General features: G+C 34.1%; 1 pseudogene; it reads left to right on the plus strand.

Moving 5' to 3' along the window:
* The first annotated feature begins 897 nt into the window (after positions 1–897).
* On the plus strand, positions 898–8,153 carry LOC110206776 (nucleoside diphosphate kinase B pseudogene; annotated as a pseudogene).
* Positions 8,154–21,439: the final 13,286 nt, after the last annotated feature.

A 21,439-nucleotide genomic window follows, 5' to 3' on the forward strand; every position in this document is an offset into this window, starting at 1 on the left:
ACGCATTCCTTCTGCCCAGTTTGTAAGAGCCTTACTTCAAGAATATTTTTAAGACTCCATTTTGACAGTTTTGTATTCACTTAAAACATGCTTACTAAAGGCACACTATGCAATATATAATATATGCCCTACGAATGATGTACACAGTAAATCCTGAAATGTAATGTGGTTGATGGAAATATCTATGAATTTGGAACCTGAAGCCTAGAGGTTGAGTTCTAAGTCCAATGATAATGCACCCTGTCACTAAGGATAAATTGTTTCACTTTTATAAGCCTTATTTTTCTTCATTGCAAATTACGCATAAAAACAATTGGAATAATTGCCTCACAGGGATGTTGCTAAAATAAAATGTGATACAGAATGATATACGTTCATAACTACATTTCTGAGAATCATGAAGTTCAACCTCACAAATTTTACAACTAAAAATAAATAAAGTGATTTACCCATGGATTACACATGTCTACAGCAGATTCTAAACTTAATGTCCTTACTTCTTCAAAGATCTCTGTTCTAGGGTCAATTGCACCCAGCAGTTGCTTCAGAATATGGCCTCTGTACTTTATAATATAAAATCTTTGATGTCTAAGCTGTCCTAACCTTTGAGAGAGATCAGTGGAGCATATCACTCTGTTGACTATAGAGATCAAGAACTATCAGTCACAGATTTTTTTTTTTTGGAAATATTATCATACATTGAAGAATGGGCAGAACCAAGATAGAAGAGAAAATGGAGGGACTTACCTGAGATCTCCCAAATCCACCTCCAGACAAATTTAATGAAACACTTCAAAATGAATTCTGGAGCTACAGAACTAATAAATGGAGGGGGTGAAAAAAGTTCCAGCCAAAGACAACTTAAAAGGTCAGAAAAAAAATGTCTGTCACACCAGGATGAGTATGGGACACAGTCCAGTGCAAGAAATGTCCCAGCAAGACAGCACCAGCAGCAGGTCTTGGAAGCAACTGAATCTGCAACAGCAACAGACAGTCAGAGGGTCAGATAACTGGACAGAAGAAGATTACAGGGGTCTTTTTGCTGATGTGGGGTGCAGGACTCTCTTGCATTGCTTTTATGCTAATCTGTATTGAAGTCCTTGGTGACAGTATTAGGGTGAGTAGGAGCATTAGCATCCAAGAGCTTGTGGCTGCAGGGAAACAAAGATCCTGATCATAGTTCCAGGATAGAAAAGATTGCTTGTAGTTGCTCACAGACCAGAGCACAGACCAAGGGAATAGTTATCACACCCCTTCTTAGAGCTTACCACCTAGGAATTAAATATATAGATATAGATATAAGATAGAGATAGAGATAGAGATAGAGATAGAGATAGAGATAGAGATAGAGATAGAGATAGATAAATATAGATATAGATATAGATATAGATATAGATATAGATATAGATATAGATATAGATATAGATATAGATATAGATATAGATATAGATATAGATATAGATATAGATATAGATAGATATAGAGATAGAGATAGAGATAGAGATAGAGATAGAGATAGATAAATAAATATAGATATAGATATAGATATAGATATAGATATAGATATAGATATAGATATAGATATAGATATAGATATAGATTAGATATAGATATAGATATAGATATAGATATAGATATAGATATAGATATAGATATAGATATAGATATAGATAGATGCTTGGAACTAGCTCTGAAAACAGCTGAACAAAAACCCAGAAACTTAGGACATTGCCCCCTCTAACCCAGGAGCAGTGCCCATCTTTAATACAAAATACAAAATCAAGGAATAGACTGGAAAAATGAGCAAACAAGTATAACAGCAACAAAAAGAACCTGACCATAGAAAGTTACTATGGGAATAGGGAAGAGCAAAGCAAAAACTCAGAAGACAACAAAGTCAAAACATACAATATTCAAAATTTCAAAGAAAAATATGAATTGGTCTCAGGCCTAAAAAGAATTCCTGGAATAAATCTAAAAGGATTAAAAAAATAAAACAAATAAGAGAAGTAGAAGAAAAATTGGGAAAAGAAATGAGAGTGATGCAAGAAAATCATAAAAAATTGAGTCAATAATACAGAAAGCAAAAAATAAGATGAAGATAATAAAACTTTAAAAACAGAATGAGCCAAATATTAAATGAGACAATAATATGCTGAAGAGAAAAACTCCTATAAGGAGCAGAGTTGGTCACATAGAAAATATATTTTTTAAAAAATTCAATTAAAATAACTCCCTATAAAGCACAATATATCACATAGGAAAAGAGATACAAAATACATTGAAAAAAGAACACCTTTAAAATAGAATTGGAGAAATGGAAAAAGAGACCCACAAAAAAACTCATTCAAGGAAATAATGCCTTAAAAATTAGAGTTGAGCAAGGGGAAGTTAATGACCCATAAGGCATCAAGAAACAAACAAACAAACAAAAAATCAAAAGGATGAAAAAAATGGAAGAAAATGTGAACTGTCTCATTGGAAAAACAATAGACCAAGAAAATAAATTGAAGTGACATAATTTAAAAATTATTGAATTGCCTGAAAGCCATGATCAAAAAAAGAGCCTAGACATTACCTTTCAAGAAATTATTAAGGAAAACTATGCTGATAATCTACAACCAAAAATTAAAATAGAAACTGAAATAATCCACTGATCACATCTACAAGGAGATTTTGAAATAAAAACTCTTGGGAATATGATGGCCAAATCAAGAGTTCCAAGAACAATAATATATTTGTTCTGTTCTGAACTCTGTGTGTGTGTGTGTGTGTGTGTGTGTGCGTGCGCGCGCATGTGTGTGTGTGTGTGTGTTTAAGCAAGATGTCTTTGGGCATCTTGCTTATGCCCAATTTCAGGGAAACTTTTAGACACGTTTGCATGGTGAGGGAAGTCAACTATGTTGTAGGGCAAAACTGAAGTGAAATATCAGGGTAATGAGTTCTTAAATGTATCTCAGAGAAGCAAATTATCTCTATGTTTAAAACAGTATAATTTAATATGTGTTTTAGTATCAATAACAAACGTTTCATCCTCTATTTACTGCATACAATAGATTATGTTCCATGGTGAGACCTATCATTGATTGAAAGCCAGAGAATTCAGGTGTGTCTCTATTGCTAACTGCCTGTCTAACCTTGTTCACTGACTGTTTCTGGATGTCCTGATTTGCAAGATTAGGGGCTTGGATTATTATCTTTAAATTTCCTTCCATGTCTAAATCTCATGGTCTTCTAATACTGAGAAGTTCAAGGCAGGATTTCGGACATTTAAAGGTTTGCATACGTTCTGGGGAGGGGGGGAGGAAATAATTCATAAAAAGACAAAATGTAATGTGATATAGTCTGTTAAGTTCCAAATGAATGGTTATGCAAGAACCACAGAGGGGTAAAGGTATTTCCCCCTTTCTGAATCAACAGGAGTGAAAAAGTTAAATTGAAAATTTAAAGATTATAAATCAGTTTGTATATTTTCAGAGAAATTCCCTACTCTTCCTCTGAATATTTAAGAACTTATTAGACTATGACTACACATAATATTTCTTCTACATCAACTACATCTTCTGATAGAACAAAAATATAACAGAAAAGTTACTGGAGTTTTAACAATTCCTGTGCTCTACACTTTTTGGTTCCTTATAATGGAAGTTATTTTAGATTGGCAAATACAATGAGAATAATAATAATTATTATTAGTAGTAGTAGTATAGTTGTGACTGTTATTACTAATACATTGCTATGACTAATAATTATTAATACTAACGTTCTAGTTGGGTCCCATTCTGATGTTTTTCTGTGGCATAAACATGAGCTAATATTCTTCAAGGCTATTCCTTCAAGTGGTGCTTGACAGTGGCAAAAAGGTTTCTAGAATGATCAGACAATGTATGGATTATATATGTTATCTGAATACCAGCCTAGATTAAATTTAGAAAGTTAGAAAAAAAATGATGTTTCTGATTTTCTGCTTCCTGGAGCCAATATGGCAGCATAAGAAGCAAATCAATCTCACCGTGGCATTATTGGGAAAGGCCCTTCTTGCTCTGGGAGAGGGGGAGGAGTACAGGACAGGAGATGTCCCAGCAAGTCAACAGCAAGCCCCACCTCAGCATATCAGGGGGAGATCCTGAAACCCAGGATGGTGAAGCAGGCAAGCACCAACACCACGACCCCCTAAGTAGCTTTGTATAGGCAAGGGAACCTGTGGATACCACATATGCTAGTATTATCAAGCAGCCAAATCACCTGTTGCCTCAGTGCAACTCTGCGAAGCAGAAATCTAGGAGGCAAAGCTTCAGACTGACAGACATCCTCCAGCAGCAAGACATTCCTGTGTAAGGCCCAGGTGAGCAGACTATTTGTGAAAATGGGCAAAAAAGGAGTCTTACCAAACTTTTTTTTTTTTATGATACAAATGTGGTGCTGATACCTAAACCAGGAAGATACAAAACAGAGAAAGAAAATTATAGACCCATTTCCCTAATTAATATAAATGCAAATATTTAAATAAAATATTAGCAAACAGATTACAGCAACTTATCACAAAAATAATACACTATGACCTGGTAGGATTTATATCAGGAATGAAGGGCTGGTTCAATATTAGAAAAACTCTCAGCATAATTGATCATATCAATGCCAAAACCAACAGAAACCACATGACCATCTCAATAGATGCAGAAGAAGCTTTTGGGTGTGAAGTACAGACTCCTATGACTGCAGCCAACACCTGTGCCATAGTCACAGCTGCCCGTTTCTCCTGCTCCAGCCTGAGCTTCCCTGGATCACAGCCAATACTTCATTGCCATCAATCCCGACAGCATCCAGCAAGGTCTGGTCGGGGACATCATCAAACATTTTGAGCAGAAGGGATTCTGGGGGTGGAGCCAAGATGGTGGAGTGAAAGCAGTGACTTGCTTGAGCTTTCCCCCAAATCCATCCAAACACCTGTAAAAAAAATGGCTCTAAACAAATTCTAAAGCTGCAGAACCCACAAAAAGACAGAGTGAAACAAATATCCAGCCCAAGACATCCTGCATGGTTGAACAGAAATGTATATTACACTGGGCTGGTAGAGGAGCACAGTTTGGCATGGGTGCACAGGCCTCAGTGAACCTGGAAGCCTCAGAGGACTGATCACAGGCAGCTGTGGTGTTTTCCAGACTTCTCAACCCATGAACGCTAAAGACAGCTTAGAAGGTCAGTGGAAAATGTCTGTTTCTGGCAGTGAGAGAGAAGCTAGGTCCCACCCCCAAGTCCTGAGCCCAGCCCCCATGATGGCAGCTGATTCCTGAGCTTCTGGCCCACTGACTGAGGGGGAATCAGGTGGCTGAGCATGGGGGATTGCAGGTATCTGTCTGCTGGTGCAGGATTCTCTTGCTTTTCCCATGCTTGGATCTGCATCACAGTTCTGGGTGGCAATCCTGGGACGAGGAGGAGCCCTGGCATGGTGAGCAGTGCAGAGCAACTCCTTCTCAGTTCTGAGACAGAAAAGCATGCTTGGGGTTACTCACAGACCAGAGCACAGGCCAGGAAAGGAGTAAATATTTCCCTCCTTATCATAACCTCTTAGAAGAACTGAAAATTTACAGGTCCCTAGAAGTATCTCTGAAAACAGCTGTACAAACCCCTGAAGCTTGGGACTGTACATTCCCCACTTTGGAAGCAGACTATTACCTTAACAAAGTATTTAAAACTCAAGTAATTGGCTTGGATGTTGAGCAAACCTTGCAAAAAGAGTCAGACTATATTATCTTACTTTGGTGACAAAGAAGATCAAAATATACAGCCAGAAGACAACAAACTCAAAGCCCCTACTTCTAAAGCCACCAAGAAAAATATGAATCAGTCCCAGGCCTTGGAAGAGCTCAAAAGGGATCTTGAGAAGCAAGTAAGGGAAGTAGAGGGAAAACTGGGAAGAGAAATGAGACTGATGCAAGAAAATCATGAATAACAAGTCAACAGCTTGCTAAAGGATACCCCAAAAAATATTGAAGAAAATAACACCTTGAAAAATAGCCTCACCCAAATGGCAAAAGAGGTCCAAAAAGTCAATGAGGAGAAGAATGCCCTAAAAAGAAAAATTGGCCAAATGGAAAAGGAAGTCCAAAAGCTTACTGTAGAAAATACCTCCTTAAAAATTAAAATAGGGTAATTGGAAGCAAGTGACTTTATGAGAAATCAACACACTGTAAAACAAATCCAAAAGCATGAAAAATTAGAAAACAATGTGAAATATTGCATTGGAGAGAAAATTTAAAAATTATTGGACTATCTGAAAGCCATGATTAAAAAAAAAAAAGATCCCAGGCAGCATCTTTCAAGAAATTATCAAGGAAAACTACCCTGATATTTTAGAACCAGAGGCAAAATTGAAATTAAAAGAATCCACCGATCTCCTCCTGAAAGACATTCCCAAAGGAAACTCCTAGGAATATTGTAGCCAAATTCCAGAGTTCCCAGGTCAAGGAGAAAATATTACAAGCTACCAGAAAGAAACCATTCAAGTATTGTCCAAACATAATCAGGATAATGCAAGATTTAGCAGCTTCTACATTAAGGAACTGCAGGGCATGGAATATAATATTCTGTAGGGCAAAGGAGATAGGATTACAGCCAAGAATCACCTACCCAGCAAAGCTGAGTATAATACTTCAGGGTTAAAAATCATCATTTAGTGAAATAGAGGGTTTTCAAGCATTGTTGATGAAAAGACCAGAGCTGAATAGAACCATTTGGCTTTAAAATACAAGACTCAAGTGGAACATGAAGAGGTAAACACGAAACAGAAATCATCAGAGACTTATTAAGGTTGAACTGTTTACATTCCTGCATGGAAAGATGATATTTATAACTCATGAGACCTTTGTCAGTATTAGGGTAGTTGGAGGAAAAAATTATATGTAGATAGATAGATAGATAGGTAGGTAGATAGATAGATAGAGGGACAGCATGAGTTGAAGATGAAGGGGTCATATCTGGAGAATAAAATTAAGGGGTGAGAGAGGATTATACTAGGAGAAGGAGAAAGGGAGAGGTAGAATGCGGTAACTTATCTCACAAAAGAGAACAGAAATGAAAAGGGTCTTACAGTGGAGGGGAAACAGGGGAAGGTGAGAGGGAATGAGTCAATCTTATTCTTATAGGATTTGGCTTAAGGAGGGAATAACATACACACTCAATTGGGTATGCAAATCTGTCTTGCCCTATTGAAAATAGTGGGGGAAAGGGACAAGAGAGCAGGGGAATGATAGAGAGAAGGGCAGATTGGGAAAGGGGGTAATCAGAAGCAAATACTTCTGAGGAGGGGCAGGATCAAAAGAAAGAATAGAATAAATGGGGGGGCAGGATAGGTTTAAGGGAAATAGAGTTAGTTTTTCACAACATGTCTACTATGACTGTTTCACATAACTTCACATGTATAACCTATATTGAGTTGCTTGCCTTATCAGTGAAGGTGGGTGGGGAGGGAGGAAGGGAGAAAATTTTTGAACCCAAAGTTTTAAAAACACGTGTTTAAAAAAATATTTTTACATGCAACTGGGAAATAAGAAATACAGGAAATGGGGTACAGAAATCTATCCTGCTCTACAGGAAAAAAGAAGGGGATAAGAAAAGAGGGGGAGAGATAGAAGGGAAGACAGAATAGAGGAAGGGGTATTCAGAATGCATGCCATCTTGGGGTGGGGAGAGTGTCAAGATGGAGTGAAAATTTGGAACTCAAAATCTTGTGAAAGTAAATGCTGAAAACTAAAAAATAAATAAATTTATTAAAATTTTAAAAAAAGAAGGAATTCTGCCTCATGGGCATGAAGTTCCTTAGAGCCTCAGAGGAACATCTGAAACTGTGCTATGCTGACCTGAAGGATAGGCTATTTTGCCTTGTGCTTGTGAAATATATGAACTCAGGTCCTGTTGTAGCCATGGCTTGGGAGTGCTTGAATTTGGTGAAGACAGGCAGAGTGATGCTGGGGGAGACAACAGATAATTCCAAGCCAGGCACCATTCGTGGGGACTTCTGCATTCAAGTCGGCAAGAAAGTCATTCATGGCAGTGATTCTGTAAAAAGTGCCGAGAATGAGATTAGCCTATGGTTTAAATCTGAAGAGCTGGTCGACTGTAAGTCTTGTGCTCATGACTGGGTATATGAATAAGGATTTTAAAAGTGGATATAGACTGGACCTACTCATTTTAGGAGCTGTGGTATGCGTGTGTATGTGTTTATTACTGAGTGTGAGTGTGTATGTATGTATGTATGCCTCTATCCCTGAATACAACATTTCATGCCAGGGGATTGAAAGGAATTGGAAGCGACATTTTCTAAAACAACCCTGTAATCCTATTCAGTAAAGCCTTGGAAATAAGGGGTAAAAAAAAAAAAGGAGCTCTTGACAAAATACAATGCTCATTCCTATTAAAAACACTAGCAAGCATAGGAATATATGAAGTGTTCCTTAAAATGATAAGTAGCATCTACCTAAAACCTTCAGCAAGCACCATATGTAATGGGGATATGCTAGAAACATTTCCAATAAAATTGAGGGGGAAACAAGGACATCCATTATCAATATTGTTTTTCAATATGGTACTGGAAATGTTGGCATTAGCAATAAGAGAAGAAAAAGTAATTGAAAGTATTAGAATAGGTGAAGAAGAAACAAAGCTATTGCTCTTTGCAGATGATATGATGATATACTTAGAAAATTATAGAGAATCAAGTAAAAAACTAATTGAAATAATAAACAACTTTAGCAAAGTTGTAGGCTAAAAAAAAACCCATGTAAATCATCAGCATTTCTATGTATATTACCAAGAAAGCCCAATAGAAAGAGATAGAAAGAAAAATTATATTTAAAGTTACTGTAGACTTCGTAAAACATACCAAAATAAAGTAAAAATGGCTTCATGATTTAGATGTAAAGGCTGATACTGTAAGCAAACTGGGAGATCAAGGAATAGTTCACCTGTCAGATTTATGTAGAACAGAAAAATTTATGATCAAATAGGAGACAGAGAACATTATGAAATGCAAAATAGATAATTTTCATTATATCAAATTGAAAAGTTTTTGCACAAACAAAGCCAATGCAAACAAGATTAGGAGGGAAACAGAAAACTGGGAAATAATTTTTACAACCTGTATCTCTGATAATGGCCTCATTTCTAAAATATATAGAGAACTAAGTCAAATTTATAAGACAAGTCATTCCCCAATTGATAAATGGTCAAAGGACATGAACAGGCAATTTTCAGAGGAAAAACTTAAAACTATCTGTAATCATATGAAAAAATGCTCTAAATCACTATTGATTAGAGAAATGCAAATCAAAACAACTTTGAGGTACCATATCCCACCTATCATATGGGCTAACAAGACAAAACAGGAAAATGATAAATGTTGGAGATGTGGGAAAATTGGAACACAAACACATTATTGGTGGAGTTGTGAACTGATCCAGCCATTCTAAAGAGCAATGTTGAACTATGCTCAAAGGGCTACAAAAATGTGCATACCCTCTGACTGAGCAATATCACTTCTAGTTCTGTATTTCAAATAGATCATATTCCTTGATTCCCATGGTTCCTCCCATTAGTTCTAATTCTTCTTTGCATCATGATGGGAAAATAATGCTTAATATGAGTGTATAAATAGAGCCTATATCAGATTACCCACCATTTTGGAGGAGGGGAAGGGAAGTGGAGGAAATTTAAAACTCAAAATGTTAATGTTGAATGTTGTGAATGTTGAGTGAATGTTGAAAACTAAAAATAAATAATTATTAAAAAAGAAATAATGTTTCCTTTACTACAATAACTCATTAATGCTACTGTGATGTGAAAAGAATATGAGACAGCTAGGTGGTACAATGGATATAGCAGTGGGTCTAGAGTCAGGAATACTTAAATTCAAATACAGCTTCAGACACTTATTGGCTATGTGACCCTAGACAAATTACTTATTCTCTGTTTGCCTCAGTTTCTAGGGGTTATTGGGGTAATAATAGGACCTATCTCTCAGGGTTATTATGAAGATCAAATGAAATGAGAATGATGATCAAATTATTGAAATAATTATGAAATAAGAGTGAAGCACAGCACTTAGCATATAGTAAACTCTATATGTTATCATCATCATTATTGTCTCCATGAGAAAGTCAAATGCATATATTAATAAAATTAATTATAACTAATAAGAATGCTTGGTATTTGTATATTCATCTATTTAAATTTTGAACTGTCAGATATGTAATCATGGTTTTATTCTGGTAACAGCCTTTGAGATGCTGTGTGGCGTCACGGAAAGAGAGAGCAAAATTTAAGCAAGGCATACCTTCATTTAAGACATACCTCCAATATGTAACCACTGTGTTTCCCTTGGGAAGTCACTTAACTTCACAGTCCTCTCTATAACTCTCTATATTGTAGGTTTTAGTTACTAGCCTGCATTTGTAGCATGTATTTCCTCACCTGGCACTTCCTTTCTACTAAAAGCACTGGTCTGGCTTGCCAAAAACATCTTTGAAAGTATATATTCTAACCAATTTATTTTCTTGATTATATAGTTGAAGAATTGGAGACCTACAGAAATTAAATGACTTGTCCAAAAACACATCTAGGTCAATAAATGAATTTATACTATGACTTACATCTCCTGATTTTTAGTTCAGGGTTATTTCCACATAACCGATTGTGAATGCTCAAAACATTTGTTTAAGGTATAGGGACATAATTATTTGACTGCATAGCAGTTTAAGATGTTTGAAAATTTCTAGCATTTCCCCATTTTGTGTAAATTGGAGTTACCTCCTTCTACAATCCTTGTTATGTATGTTAAGTTCTTTCAGATAATTATTATATAAAACACCCATGTGTTACAATTTATACCTTCCATATCCATGTCTGCAGGCCAGCAAGATATATGGAATATATGCCTAATGAGCATTTTGAATAAGTCAGTAGTAGAATTGATATTGTCGTATTTTTTTCTTAAACTTCTTTTTATTTTTATAATTTTCTTCCTTGTTTGTCATTCTTTGCTCAGATTTCTTTATGACAATTTTAGCAGCTCTACATCAGTTTCCATGGAACAGATTCCCTTCCACTTGAGATGATCTTGATTTTGATTTATGGTACATCTTCCCAGTCTTAGTGATGGAGAAAATTAGCATAGTCAAGATAGATATTTTCCCAGCATGAGATACCTGTTTTGCATAGACATTCAAGCCATTTTTATATAGTACGTCTCCACAGACTTGTCTTAATTTGCCTTTGTTGCAAAAATTTTATAGTCAGTGGAATGACTGAGAAATCTTCTTCTAGTTCAGCCTTGAAAATGTCATATGTAATTTGAAAACCACAAATCTCCACAATTTCTTCATATTTTTATATGTATTGCAATCATAGGTGGCAGCCATACCCATTACAATAGGGTTCTTGAAACACCTTTCACAAATAGACACACCTTCAAGTAAGTATACCAAGAAATATTGCCATCAGCATTTTATTATTAAAATTAAAATGGTTTATGACAGAAAATGTACCAAATCCCTCAATATTTGAGGAAAGAGAATTACCTTCAGCTAACAAGTGACTATATTGGAATCAAATAATTATCTATCTGTATGATTATTTCCATGTAGTTAATAAAACAGAATATATGTACATATAGACATATGTATACATGCTAATATGTACACCTACACAATATATAAAATGCACACATATGTGTGTATATTGTGCAAATACATATACAAATGTGTACATGTTATATTTATGTGTGCATATATATGTTTTGGGTATATGTGTGTGTGTGTGTGTGTGTGTGTATAGATATATATATATATATATATATATATATATATATATATATATATATATATATATATATATATATATATATATATATATATATATATATATATATATATTATATATATATATATATATATATATATATATATATATATATATATATATACCTTTATCCCAAATCATGTATAAAATTTTAAAGTAGAAGGATATTTGACCAGATTATTCTGATTTGAAAAAGAACTAATACCTACTACCACTTTAGTTATTTGAATATGTCTGCCAACAAACTCCATTTTAAAAATTTTTACCTGAGTAATTAGTCTTCCTGTTGAAGTCCACAATTCCCTTTATTGTTGTTAAAAATAAATAACTTTCAAATCACTTCATTTATACAGCACATCTTGTTTACAAAGCACTTAACGTACCTATTCTCATTAAACAATAGACCTCTATAATACTCATTTCACAGATGAGGGAACCAGGACTCACACAGGTATGTGGTATGTTCAAAGTCACACAACAAGTTCCACATCAGGGATTTGGAACGTGGCTATGCTTTCCACCTCCCTCAATAACTGACAAGTTATTGGTTCTCAATATAGTTTCTTTAAAGCATAAGTTTATTTGATTGAAATTAATCAGTTTCATTTTGCACATTTGCTTTTTCTCATAAAAACACAAATATATGTGTTTTGATGCAGTTATCACTTGAATTAATAAAGGAAACTTTCATGATATGCCTTATAGTGGTAATTACCTATCCTACTCTATTGACCTTAATCCAGTGTTAATTAGACATGTTCAGTTTCTTCCATTTCCTTCCTTTGAAGGCTAATGCCTTCAAAACCTTCACTCTGTGATTGTGGTCATTATGGAGCTTTATCTTCCCCACTTGGCAAAAGCTGCCTTACTTCATAGGAGACAGTACTTTATTGACAGCACAAGTCATTACTGTACACACAGTAGAGAAAGTATATGACATGCTTTATGATCACCTCAGATGAAAGGCACTTTCTAGTTGATGTAACGTATTTATCTCATCTAAGTTTGGGTGCCAATGTAATATCTTAAATCAGTGCTGGCCAGTATTGCTAAATTGACACCACTGGAAGAAGATCAAATATATTCAAATCACTGCTGACTTCTCCTTATGGCTTTTATGTCCTGGGAATAATTGGAATCAAATGACCCTTTAGGCAAGTGGCAAAAAACAAACAAAAAACCCCCCAAGAATTATTGTTTATCCATGCTGCAAAACAAAATAAGACTGTCTTAGGGCTAAATTTTACTGGTAAGATTTCATTCAACTTTGAGATGTCCTTTTGCATCGAATTGTGTTTTTAATTAATAGCTGATTTCTTTTATTTAAAAAAAAAATTCCATTTAGCATCAGTAGTAAGGAAGGCAAACTCTGCAGGAGCACCTAAAAGTGTGCCTTCAAGCAGGAGATGCTAATTGCAAATCATAATATGAAAATGATGATTTGTGACCATGTTGAACTACTGATTAGAATTTGATATGTTTTCACTAGATTAAGATTTTTCTAATGGTGTGTTTAGATTTCTAGTGGTAGGCCTAATTAATGCCTTTAGATTTCTGGCAATATTTGTTAGCAAAACAGTAGCATTGTTCAATCAAGTTTAGAAACTCACTTTAAACTCTTTTTAGTGGAGGAAACTTAATTACAAACAGTTCATAACTTAGGCTTTCTCCTTGCATGATTATTTCACAATTATAAAGATAACTGTAGTTAATTTTAGTTAACAGTAGACATTCTGTTGTTTGGTTTTATTTTGTTTTGTTTTTGTTGCTTGTCCTTTGTGAGTTTCTTTGTATCTGAGGATCAAGGTATACTGGTTCTGAGAGGGTAATAGTCTCTGCTATATATGTTGATAGGTAGGTGGAATGGATATCTATCACTGGAGGTGGTACTAAAGTGTATCATGCAGACACCAATAAAGGCTGGAAGCTCCATGCATCCTTGTTCACCAGCAGCATGTCATGTTGATACTTCTGCCCATTTAGTCCCTGAGGGATCAGAGTTCCCAGGAGGCACCTAATGGTGCCTGGATGGCTATGAGGGTGTCTCTGGTGAAATATTTCCATATATCCTCATAGATCATGTAGGCTGAGATTAAGTTGTGAACATTTTCAGTGATGTTGTTAACACTTTTCTAGACACATACTTTAAGCTAGTCCAGATCTTGCTCTTGATGGGAGCTCTAGATTCTCTCTTAGAATTCATTTTGATAAGCTTATTTCCTATCTCCACAGATTTGCCCTAAGGTTCCATAACATTTCATTGCATAAAGTTCCTGGACATCTTTTAAATTAGATAATCGATTCTAGTACATTTCTCATGTGAAAATGTGAAATTATAGACGCACATACACAATACATATACATATATAATTGTAATATATAATACATACTATAACATATGCTTCACATGATATATACTAGCATATAATTATATATTATAATATATACATATATGCACATATGAACATATCACATATATACATACATACATATACACACACATACTTATATCAATCTATCTATCTATCTATCTATCTATCTATCTATCTATCTATCTATCTGTCTGTCTATTTATATTCCTTAAAAGCCACAGAGTTTGCTCATAATTTAGCATCAAGGACTCTATCTTTGGCCTCCAGCAGTGAAATAAATTTAGCCCATATAACTGCCACACTATTCTGGGGTTGATTGAGGGTCCAGGGAAGTGGTGGTGGTCATGCCTGTGGCACAAGTTTTACCTAAACCCAGATCAGATCAGTGCCTTCCAACATACATAGCATTTTCTTCTGTTCCCCATATTCCTCTGTATTTCCGTATTTGTATGTTCTCTTTTTGCTGTTCCACTTTTCATAAAAAAGCAGTTTCTTACTGCTAAATTTTATTTTCCCACATGTATTCCCTTTCCCCTTCCTTTCTTTTTTAACTCCCCCCCAAAAAAGAACTAACCCACAACCATATCCCATGTCTGAAATATTTAACCCTTTTATTTCCCCTTAATATAAGCTGCTGAGCCTTGTGTGAGCCTGAGTCTCATAACTATGTACTTGAATCATTACTTTCAGGCTTTATGCAGTATTTCTTCTTTGAATCAGGAGATATGGATTTTAGCTATGATATTTGAGAGTTTAAAATTTGTGGTTTATTTCATTAGGTAACATATTTTTCTAATGTCACTTCATTCTAAGTTTCTAATAGATGGGGCACTTCTATGATTTCATGAAATATGATATCCCGTCCCCAATATGTAACACTTTATACTATATAAACAACTCTCCTTTTCAGTCTCGTATAGATCCAGTTGGCAAAGATGATAAAAATGATGATTTTTGGGGGATGCTGCAAAGAAACAGGCAGTGATTCACTGCTGGTAGAACTATGAGTGGCTCTAGTCATTCTGGAAAGGAACCCTTAGCCTGGTAAGGAAAAATCAAGATGAGTCACTACTGCAAGGAAAGCACGCAAAGATCCTTACAGTTAGATCCTGAACTACAAGTCAGTGAGTTTGCTAGTGCTCCCTATGCTCAGAAGTTAGGAAAGAGGTGAGGATACAAAGTGGAAGTTCAACAATTTTGATTTTTCTGCTAATTTATGAGGTTTTACATCGTGAACATTTTTCTGTCTTATCTTGTAGATTCAAACTTAAGTTACTCTACCACAGTACAATTCTTTTTTTCCCCCCAGATGTTTCTTGATGGACAAAAACAACTACTCCCCATCTTGATGTTTAGATGATCAATCTCTCCATGTCTTTGACATTTTGACACAAGCATATATATAAACACATATGCATATATATAAATGTGGTCGAATAGAGCATTTCATATTCACACACATATATATTTTCCATGTTCATGTAAATTCTAACCATAAAAGGTACATATATTTTCAGTTAGCTTGTTATATCTTAGAGTATGTACATACATAAATACATATACACATACACATATATTCATATACATATGAAGGATGTGGTTAATTTGAGTATATGTGTACATATACAATTAACTATAAATGTACATCAACTATGAATCTGGAAAGGCTACAAAAAAGCTGTATCAATTTTAAATTGAATTAATAAAAGTACTTAGATCAAGATGGGAAATTATAAAATCTATTATAAAATGATTTCTAGAAGACAGGACAATAATAAATCTCATTCTGACAAAAGTAGACAAAGTATAATCACAAAGAAAAATCTTTTGGTTTCAAAACTCAAATTTATGTAGCAAGCTATGAAGTGATTTCAGCAACAAGGAAAAATAAACATCATTTTCTTGTATTTCTAAATCTGCTTGTTCCAATGGATTGAAGAGAGCCTCATGTTTGACACATTTTTGTTAGTGGAGAGCTTATAGTAAGATTGACAAGAGCCTGCAAGTCCTCTATTATAAATTTTCTTAACTGACAGCAGCTAGAATGTTGCCATACATCAATACCTTTCATTTATTCTCAGAAAGACTAACATTGTTTGGAGGAAAGTTACCTGAAAAATAGCAGATTTGAAAGAACTATAAAGAAACATATTATTCCTTTTGGTTCACCGAAAACATGGTAAACATGAAGTATTGTCTATGTCCATCATATTAATATCCCAGAAAACTGAGAAGAGAAAGTAAGATTTCAGCCTCATTGCTTGGTCCTGAGGTGCTTTGCTCCCATGGAGATGTCTCAGTATTTTGTAACCAATATTATTTATTTACTTCAAATTGTGTTCATAATATTTTGGCTATATCCCTGAGCTTTAGGAGAGAGTTCAATGGGTGTCCCATATATGATTCAATTGCTTTCATTTCATTGTGCATCTTCTGGGTTAAAAACCTCCCTCCCCCAAAATTTACTGAAATACTGCCCATTTTCATACTTTCCCTCACTCTTTCTTTTTCACATTTCTTTTCTTCCTGTCTCTTTTTAGGATAGGGAGGCAGTCACATATTAGATTCAAATGGCCTGAGCAAATGAGAGGAAGAGAAAGATTCCAGCTTCCCTATCTCAAGAGCTATTTTCAGTGGGTTCCTTATAATATGTAAATGGATTAATTTTTGTAATAGTTTCAATTCTGTGATAGACACCTAAGTATTTTTATTTATATACATTAGCAGAAACATAATATATTTCAATTATATTTTGATATATTGAATTACACATTGTCTCTAGCCTTTCTTTTCCTTTTCTCCAGAAACTACCCTAACCCAAAGAGAAATTTTACACAATCAATGTAAAGTGTTTCATTGTAGTAAATGCTTTCAGGTACTTCATAACTGTATTCGTTTCTCTTTATTGTAAATCATGTCACTATCAAGGAATCAACTCATCAATTTAGAGTTCAGTGATTTCATGATGCTACTGTCCTCATTTAAAACTGTATTTTAGATTGTGGGTAAAAAATAGAGATAAGATGTTTATACAATGGCACTTTCTTCTCTCTCCCAACACAAACTTTTACACATGTGCACAGAAATATAAACATACATACATGTGCTAAAAACAAATACCTATTTGCTATATTTATCTGAATCACAAAGCGTTATAGTGGTAAACATGGAAAAATAAAGATTGCTTAAACGGGCAGGAATTTGAAGGAATTTAATAGTAAATACAACACAACTTGTGTCTAAAATCTTGAAAGATGAGAAGCCTAATAATGTACACCAACAGACTTTATGGCATCAGCCTTAATCTTAATAAAAAAAAATAACAGGGGATGCAACCCAATACAAATTTTGCTAAGTATAAATTTGTCAGTGTAAGGGAGGGTTTTCTGAGTAAAATTCAATTAAAAGAATTATTCCCTGCCTATATTTGGTACTAAAGATGTTTCCTTTTTCAGATCATATGCTGATTATATCATATCATAGAACAATCCTGGATCCCCCTAGTAGCATTTATAACATTCAAAAGAAATTAGGGTACCAATCTTTGCTAGGGAAAAAAAAAGAAGTGCTTAGATGATGCATTTTGCCTAAAATATGAGATGCAGTTGAATGGGCAGCCCACTAAGTTAATCAATACATATATCTTGTCCAACTATCACAGATGAAAAACAAATTGGGAAGATTAGGAAGTGTAATACTTTGGATGATTTCAAACTGTTTGCTGATACAGAAATCTTAACTTTTCAACACTAATGTTGTTTCAGTGGTTTAATAAGTTGTTTTTTTAAATCACAGAACAGAATCATCCATGAAGAATCAAAATTTAGTATGACACAAAGGTCAGTGGAAGAAGTTTGTAGTGGAGATAAAAAAAGCTTCAACATATTTTCAGGGAAAATATTTTCAAGAATGACTGGAAAGTACACATACAAGTATATACATCACTATTATATTAAAACTATTGGGCAGATAGAGTTAATGCCCAACTTATGACTGGATATGCATGTTGACAAAGGACATTCAACCCTCTTAGCAATCTCAATTGCAACATCAATAAAATGAGGTGGTTGGAATCCATAAGGTCTAAGAATTCAACTTTATTAGTTTTCTAGCATTCTGGCTTTTTTTTTTTTTTGGCAAGGCAGTTGGGATTTAGTGACTTACCCAGAGGGACACAGCTGGTAAGTGTTATGTATCTGAGCCTGCACTTGAACTCAGGTCATCCTGACTCCAGGGTCAGTGCTCTATCACTGCACCACCTAGCTGCCCCCTGGCTTTCTTTTATTTACCTTCTGTGGTCTGGTTCCATTGGCATAATTTGTGGATGGGCTTGCTCACAAAGATTGAAATTGTTGGGACACAAACTCACCATGTGACAAAAATTGCAGGGAAAACTCAAAAGCAGTTTGGCAGAAACTAGTTATAGATCAGCATCTCACATAAAAATACGTACATGGTTTTGGCATAAAGGGTGATATCATAAACAAATTAGAGGAACTTGGAATACCTTACCTTTCAGATCCACAGAAAATATGAAAATTTATGACCAAAAAAGATATAGAGTGCATTATGGGAAATAAATGGATAATTTTAATCACAGGAAGTTAAAAAGATTTTGCACAAACAAAATCAGTGCAGCCAAGATTAGAAGAAAATCAGAAAATGGTGAAAAAATTGACAGTATATTTCTGTAATAGAGGCCTCCTTTCTCTAATATATAGAGAACTGAGTCAAGTCTATACAAGTAATTCCCCAATTGATAAATGGTCAAAGAATATGAAAAAGTATTTTTCAAAAGAAGAAATTAAATCTTTCCACCATCATAAACAAATGCTCTAAATTGCTATTGATTAGAAAAATGAACATTAGAAAAAAACCCCAAACTTTGAGGTATCACCTCACATCTTTAAGATTAGCTAATATGACAGAAAAGTAAAAAAAAGCACAAATTGTGAAGAGGAAGTGTAATAATTGAGATACTAATGCATTGTTGGTGGAGTTGTGAAGAGATTAAAAAAAGAAGAAAAAGCACCTATATATACAAAAACATTTATTGCAGCTTTTTTTTTTATTGTGGCAAAGAATTGAATATTGAGTGGATGCCCATCAATTGGGGAATAGTTGAACAAGTTATGGTATATGATTGCAATGGAATAGTATTGTGTTCTAAGAAATGATGGGTGAGGTGGTTTCAGAAATACTTGGAAAGACTTATATGAATTGATAAAAAGTGCAGTTAGCAAAACTAGGATAACATTGTATACAGTAACATCAATATTCTACCATAATCAACTGTGAATGACTTAGCTATAAAAAGCAATACAATAATCCAGAAAAGGTCTTCAAAGATTTATGATAAAAATACTATCCACCTCCAGAGGAGGGGAAAGAAACTGATGGAGTCTGAATGCACTTTAAAGCATACTTTTTTAAACATTATTTTTCTTATTTTTTCCTATTTTCTTTCTTTTCTTAAAATAATTTTAATAATTTATTTATTTTTAGTTTTAAACATGAGATTTTGAGTTTTAATTTTTCTCCCTCTCCCTCTCCACGCCTTCCCCAAGATGGCATGTAATCTGATATAGGCTGTACTTATTCATTTATATTAAGCATATTATCACATTAGTCATGATAAATAGAAAAATTAGAACTACTGGGAGAAACCAAAAGAAAGAAAAAAAAACAAAAGAAAAGGAAAGAAAATAGTATACTTCCATATGCATTCAGACTCCATATTTCCTTCTGTGGATATGGATAGCATTTTCCATCATGAATCTTTTGGAATTGTCTTAGATCTTGGCATTGCTGAAAAGAGCTGAATCAATCAAAGTCAGTTATCTCACAATCTGGTTGTTACTGTGTACAGTGTTCTCCTGGCTCTGCTCATTTCACTTACCATCGGTTCATCTAAGTCTTTCCATGTTTTTCTAAAGTCCTCCTGCTCATCATTTCTTTTTCTTTCTTTCTTTCTTTCTTTCTTTCTTTCTTTCTTTCTTTCTTTCTTTCTTTCTTTCTTTCTTTCTTTCTTTCTTTCTTTCTTTCTTTCTTTCTTTCTTTCTTTCTTTCTTTCTTTCTTTCTTTCTTTCTTTCTTTCTTTCTTTCTTTCTTTCTTTCTTGGCAATGGAGTTAAGTGACTTGCCCAGGGTCACACACCTAGTAAGTGCTATATGTTATGTGTCTTAGGCCAGATTTGAACTCAGGTCCTCTTGAATCCAGGGCCAATGCTCTATCCAAATTGTATTAAAATCAAAGCTCAAAGGAAATATATTACAGGGATAGATAAAAACAGTAAAAAAAATCATTTAGAGAAAAAACAAAGCTAAATTATGAAGGAGAATTTTAAAATGTAGTGCTAAAGGGGGAGTAGTACTTTCTGACCACAAACTATAAAAAAAAAAAATTGGCATGGTTTCAAAAAAAAAATAGAGAAGTACATCAATGGAGCAGATTGAAAAAGAGAGAAGCAGAAAAAATAGAACTCATTAACTTAGTGTTTAGTTTAACCAGGAAAAAAATACATAAAGAAGAATTCCTTAAACAATAATAATTTGTAGGAAAAAGAAAGAGTAGTCTGGAAAAAAAAATCACACTTTGACCAACATCTTAAATTGTATTCCACAATATTTTCAAGATTAATACAGTACTTCAGTATGAAAATCATACCATTAAATACAAATTATAAGAGAAATAGATCATATGCCTTTTACAGTTATGGGTTGGCTGTATGGGTAGGCTATCAAGTTATAACCAAAGAAATGGTGGGGGGAAGAGGGGAGAAAATAAAGAAATTTACATGATAATTTTGTTGTGTATTTTAAAGGAATGCCTGTTGTGCATAATAGATTTGTAGTTTCATGTGCAATCATCTTTTTTTAATTGTACTATATTATAGAAATGTTTGTCTTATTCCATAATAATCTAAAGATAAAATAAGAAAATTAAAAACTTAAAAAAAGTGAAAATAACCTAGATAATTCTGATGGCATTGAACTGTAAAGCTTTTGTTCAAACAATGCTAGTGTGTATATGATTTAAAAATAGAAAAGGAAAGTAGAAAATTGGGGGACAATTTTTACGTCAAATATTTCTGATAAGTATTTGATATCCAACAAACATAGGCTGATGACAGAAATTTATAAGGGAAAATGTCATTCTCCAACAGATGGGGTAATTAAAAGCTATTAAGAACCAAATGAAAGAATGTTCCTAAT

The sequence above is a fragment of the Phascolarctos cinereus genome, unplaced genomic scaffold (assembly GCF_003287225.1).
Source record: "Phascolarctos cinereus isolate Bilbo 61053 unplaced genomic scaffold, phaCin_HiC Scaffold_5;HRSCAF=322, whole genome shotgun sequence".
Lineage (NCBI taxonomy): Eukaryota > Metazoa > Chordata > Mammalia > Diprotodontia > Phascolarctidae > Phascolarctos > Phascolarctos cinereus.